A 6,328-nucleotide genomic window follows, 5' to 3' on the forward strand; every position below is an offset into this window, starting at 1 on the left:
CTGTCCCCTCTCTTCTTTTCTGTGGATTTGCAGCCCTGTCCTGCAGCCTCCCATGCCCCTGTGTCAGGTGCTGAAGGGGCATCCTCCTGCAGGGAGGGGGGCAGAATGCAGCTGCAGGATCCAGCCTGAACAGCTCCTGTCTCGGTTCTGAAGGGCTCTGAACACTTCTGAGCAGGGCTGGGAAACAAAGTCTGGCCTGAAAGCACACGCTCCTGAACAGGGATCAGCTTTAGCAAACGTGCTGCCTAAGTCCTGGTGATATTAGCAAGATAAGAATGCTGAGATAAACATTTACAACCCAATAACACAATGAAAATTGTGTTCTGATGTGAAAAGTGACTCGGTAAAAATGTTACTTCCAAGCTGCTGGAAGCTGCAATCACTGAGTCCAGACGAAATGTAAGCAGATTACAAGCAAATGTACAATATTTATTTCTTAGCTGCCAGCCATATAGAGGGCCTAAGCTCTAGGTTGCCCTACAGCCCTTGTTGTTGTTTCCCCAGGTAGGTGTTGTAGTCATGAATTGGTGATGCTTTGCCTCTGTTTTCCATTTGCAACAGGGAGGTTGCAGCTGGATGTGAAAAAGGTCAGAATAGGTTCCTTCCTTCTGATAAATGTACACCTGCTGGAATTGGAGCATCCAGCCTGCCTCTTTGATAACACAAAACAGGGAATTTCAGTTATTCCTTTCTGTGTGTAGCTCATAAATGAGCTAAGACAGACTCTGCTAGCTAGATGAACCCTCACAGTTTTATTCCTTTTAATGGTTTTGCAGAAATGTAACACTCCAGAATGCTCTGATTCGTGCATGCCTCACAACAACTGCTGTGGCTCTTCCCCCAGATCATTCCCCCTTGGCTCCTGCACTGGCTCTGGAGCTACCTGAGTGTTGCTGTTGTAAACCTTCTTTCTGCCCTCAGGTACCTGTTTGATATTCAGCCAAGGTTTGTTCTGTACCACTTGTAAGTTTTACAACGGGTTCAATGGTTAAACAACAAAAATGATAGATAAGAATTTCACCATTAAAGCTGGCTGCCCTCACTGGTGGTGCCTTTATGACTGTGTTTCTATACATCCCTGTACTTATTTGAGTTAGGGTATGTGACAAAACATTCTGTCATCATTAACACTAAAATGCTGAAGTCTCTAGTCTTCATCTCCCCCTTTATTAAAGTTTGGTATTTTGATACCTTCTGACATAACTAGATGAAGAAGAATACTGAGTCAGCACAGCCTTTTTACTATGAATAAGTGATTGCATCAGTGTTGACTCCTAAGGAATTTGTAGAAATTTATTTCTAGACAGCAGTTGAGCTATCAGCCTCCAGAGAACTAAATGATAGAAATTGATTTCAATAATTATAGTGCTTTTAATTTGACACATTGTCCTTTTGTCATCACAGGTTTTCTTCTTGCCTGAGGAGTCTGAAGAAAGAGAATATTGACATTTGAGTGATTAAAATCTGGGAAAGTTTACTTTCAGTTTGTCTGTAGCATCTCTGCATAGGCAGAACAATCTGTTGAAATTAAAAAGATTATTAAGGCAATACTGTGCAGGGAAATTTTAGTGCCAAGAATTTAGCCATGTATGTCTGACCATATTAATGAGAATCCTACTGCTAAATCCCTGTGCACCCTGGTACGTAATTTACCTAATGATTTCAGTTAAGCACAAAAAACAAGCACCATCTGAAACTGTTTGACTTACAGCGCTTGATGCTTGGGAGCCAGAGAGAAAACAGCACTGCAGGGTATCAGTTCCCAGTACTGGCAGTGAGGGGTGAAGATGGGCTTTAGGATAAACATAAACAGTGCACACTGTAAGGGATTCATGGCATGGGCTGTGGATTCAGCTTTTATCCCACTGTGAGGGATGGGCCTTTCCTACCCTCAGTCTCAAGAGTCCTGTTGAGCAACACTTGTCTGATTTAGGCTCCTGGCTTCAAAAATGGCACTCAACTGTAAGCTCCAGGAAACCTTTAATTTGCAAAGAATTTGGCATTATATCCAGTTTGGATATAAACCACTACTTTTACAGTAAATTTTCCCTTTATCTTCCCTGTACCTAAGATTGCATCTTTGGTGTATGCTGGTTTGGTATTTCCCATCTGCCTTTGGCAATAATTTTTCAAGGGAAGGTCTGATCAGTTGTCTTCCCTTGTGGTACAGTTCCATTCATATCACAATAGGTTATACAGGCAGCCTGATATGAACAGTCTGTTAGGAACACTCTGCTATTTCAGGTAATAATTAAGTCCTCTCATAACTACATATAGCAACACAGTGAATTTTTTAAAGTGATGTAATAGAAGAATTTCTCAGCTTCTCTATTTTCAGCTCTGATTTTATCTTTCACATATAGGTGGCAGAGCCAGCCCCGAAGCAGAAATTAGAGCAGACTGTGGGAGCACACTGAGGATGGCTCATCTCTCAAAGTCCAGTAGAATGCTACATATCCTCCTACTACACTTAGGAAAGATTTGCTGTCTGCTAAATAAAGTGCTATTATCTGCATTACAAGTCAGACATCAGCAAAGCACCTACACATCCCTGGCTGAAGGCTGCCTGTCATCCCCCTTCCCACACATATCACATGTTTGGGCTGGAGTGAGTAGAGCTCTGTGTGTCTAGGTCCTGAGCCAAAGAGAGCTGGGCTTCACAAGTCGCTGGACTGCTTAGGAAATATTTTAGAGGAACTCATGCACTGCTAGAAATCAACCTTCCAAGTCCCAGCCTTGTCCCTGAGCTCAGTTGGAAATACTGTGCTGAGCATGGTCACAGGGAACCTAATGCTTGTGGAAGTGCCATCATCACTCACAAGTGATGAAACGACCACAAAATACTTTGGAGCATATTTTTACAAGCAGCAGCATATCAGCTCTTATGTCCTCATCAAATTCCAAATCAAGCAATTACCTTGCAATTCCAAATAGCAATATTATTGTTTGCTTCATTACCTGCTGTGCTTGCTAATGCTGTTTGTGCAGGATGGTCACTATTTCTCTAGCTTAGCAGCAGTCACATTCTAGCAATGAGCAAAAAGACCCATTATCAGCCTTCCACAGCACCTTGGATCTCTTCAGGATGAATAGTGCAATATAAATGTAGAGGATTATTTAAAAACCCATTGCAAACACTTCTAGTGTATTAGCCATAATAATAGTCTGGCTGTTTTATTTGGCAATAATCCAATTCCTTCATCAAGATACAGTACCTGGTGCATGTACTTGCAGACCAACTGACTGGCCCATAAAATAGCAGGGTGGCAAAATTATCAGGAAAAACAATGATGTGCTTTTATATTGCTGTAAGTTATGGGTGTGTAATAAAAGGGGAACATGAAGTTCTTGAGCCAGTAAGCATAAAGGTGAGGGGTTTACAGAGGCTGTAAGTCCTGAAGTGTGCATTTAATACTGCACAATTTTTAGCTGTTCAGTCTGATTTTTGTGTACCTGACTAATAACAGTAAAGGTGAAGCAGATAATGTAAGAGTTGGGAACTGTTGCAAGACAATGTTTTCTATGAGAAAAGAGCAAAGGGAGATGTGAAACACTGCAAATCAAAAGTAAAAATGTACAGGCCTCCATAAGAGCACAAATGAGGCATTGACCTAAATTCACAACACACATGGTTTATTTGAAATCTGAGGAGCAATCCACAGAAAACTTCACTTTGATATTTAAGCAACATAGCCATAATAACACAACTAAAACCAATGTAGTTTCTATGAGATCTAGTTTCTAATCTAGTGCTTATTAACAAATCTGCAGCCACTCTACCAAGGGGGAATGAGGCATGGCAGGGTGCCAGCACTGACAGAAGCAGATATATCATATTCATTGGCACCTCTGAATTATGTGTGTATATATAAATGTTGATAATACTCATCACTATTAACCAAATAATTCCTGAACAAATGATGCCTGGGGATCCATACAACTGGCTGCTTGTTAAAACTTTATTTTTCAACCAAGCATTTGTTTGACATGAAGAAAACCTCCCTGGAAGGGTTTCCTGAGTTGTGCCCTTGTGCTGTCAGTGGTTGGCATCAAGTTTGGGTGTTGGTATGCTGTGTGCACTCAAGGCTGGCAGAAATTCTACAAAGGAGACTTGTACTGGGCTCCAAACTCAGCTCAGTCCTGCAGCAGAGCATCTTAGGTTTAAGTACCATGATCTTTAGAAGGATCTCCATGAATATATAGTGATCTTCAGCCTTTCTGTGGCTGATTCAGGTGAGGATGGAAGAGGGACAAGGTGATCCTTCACCACCTTGTCAGCTTCTTGGCTGAGTGGGTGGCCTTGCCAACTGAGCAAACCTCAGCTCGCAGGTCTTCCTTAGCTCTTCATTGTTCCTGAAGAAAAGCCTGGAGAGGAGCAGATCCTGGTATCTACATATGGCTCAACTAATTAAGAGATGCTTTAGGCATGGAGCTAATCAAGCCCTAGAGCCCTCTGTGCTGCAGATGCTTCTTTTCTGTAACTGCAATGGGGCTCTGTCACTCACCTCCTGTGAACTGTGCAGTTCTCCCACCACAGCAATTGTCACCAGGGAAGAAAGTGTTACTCAACACAAGTAAATGAGACAGCAGCTGGGTCGATGGTTAAGTCTAATCTGCTCTGAAGTGAGAACTGACACAGGCCTAACCCTGCTGGATGAGTCAGTGGCAGAACCAGGGTGAGAAGAGGAATTCCTCATTACCAGCTCTGAGATATAAACACATGCCTTCCCTCTCTGCCTTCCCAACCCTTCATTAAAACAGCGGTAGCAGTTAGATTTAGTTTATTTATTTTTCCCAAGATGAACTTTCACCTATTTTTTGAGTTAGGCAGGAATCCTTCTTCTCCTTGCCTTGCTCTTCCTCAGCTTTCTCTCTTCCCATAAAGCAACAGAGTGTCAGGCTCCTCCTGTCTGCCAACATGAAACAAAAATTGCTAAGAAATACAAATGTTACATGTTTGCTTGGTTGCCCCATACCTGTCACCTGGGTACAGCTCTTGGAGCTGCATTTCATTCTTTGTGGGGCACTGCAGCCCCACATGAACATTTAAAAGCTGTGAGTCAGGCCTCCAAGAAAAGCCATGCATGACTTAAAATCACAAGGTTGATCAAAAACAATAAAATGCATATATTCAATTTGCCTTTAGGTTTTCTAAGGTCATGAGGCACACCCATTTCAAGTCTTCAAGCCCTGATTTGCAACCATTAAGGCTAGAAATTCAGGGTATTCATTTATCATGAGCTACACATAATTCTTGTTTTCAGAAAACCAGGAAATATTATAAGACCTAATGGCCAGAATTGGCAGCACTGGTGCTGACACTGAATGTACTCACTGAAAATAAATGCGTGATTTTTTCCTTTCCATCTAGAATGAGGGTTTTGCTTTTCACTTCAGCACAATGTCTCAGTGTTCAGATATGTCAAACTACTTGAGAAAGTGTAGATTGCTTTTGCTGAGGATTTTTAAAAATTGTATCAATGAGTTGGCCTTGGATGAAAGTCACAGTGGGGTGAACTGTCCTCACACTCCGCACTTTCAACGTATGTGCCACTGACTTTGTTTGGGTCAGGCATATTCATTTCACCTCTTCACCTTCACACAGCTCCATTCACTTGGACTGAATGCCATTCTGAATTTACAACGAGAAAAATAAGATAAAGAAAAAAAAGGAGAGAAGACTAATTTTGTTTTTCTCATTGTAAATTTTGGACATTGCAGCAAGGTGGTCAAATGGCTGGACTTGGCACACCCCATCCTCCAGACCTTCAGACTAAACACCTCGCTGGCAGCTTCATCCCTCAGGTAAACAGGACTCTGCAAAATGACAATGCAGCTTGTCTGGGCAGGGGACAGGCCACATCCCAAGGTAAATAATGAGCTCCCTCAGGGGCTCATGGCCATCACAAACATCACCGCCTTCTGCTTCCTGTGTGAGATGCAATTCCTAGAGCTTGTGTTCTTGGATGCAAAGACAGCACTAATAGTACCTGCCAAAACATGTGGTCTTCCCTTGTAAAAAAAGGGTGAGAAAACAAAACACATATGATAGATGTTAGTCATGTTGCTTACTGCACTGTTGGCACACTCTCCACCTGGGGCTCCTATACTCACATCCAGGATCTGGGGATGAGTCACACGTACAGCATATGCATTTATGGGCCATCTGAGCATACACAGAACATAATGGGACTTTCATGATGTCCTAACTTGCTTTTGCTTCCCTTTGTGCAACAAGATGTCTGCAAATCCTAGACAGAGCTCTTTTTCTCTGAGATGAGGTTGCTGAATGGAAAAACATAGCATGCCCACAGGGAGCTGCATGTGT

The sequence above is a fragment of the Agelaius tricolor genome, unplaced genomic scaffold (genome assembly GCF_023055355.1).
Source record: "Agelaius tricolor isolate 1412-34295 unplaced genomic scaffold, bAgeTri1.0.p SCAF_16, whole genome shotgun sequence".
Classification (NCBI taxonomy): domain Eukaryota; kingdom Metazoa; phylum Chordata; class Aves; order Passeriformes; family Icteridae; genus Agelaius; species Agelaius tricolor.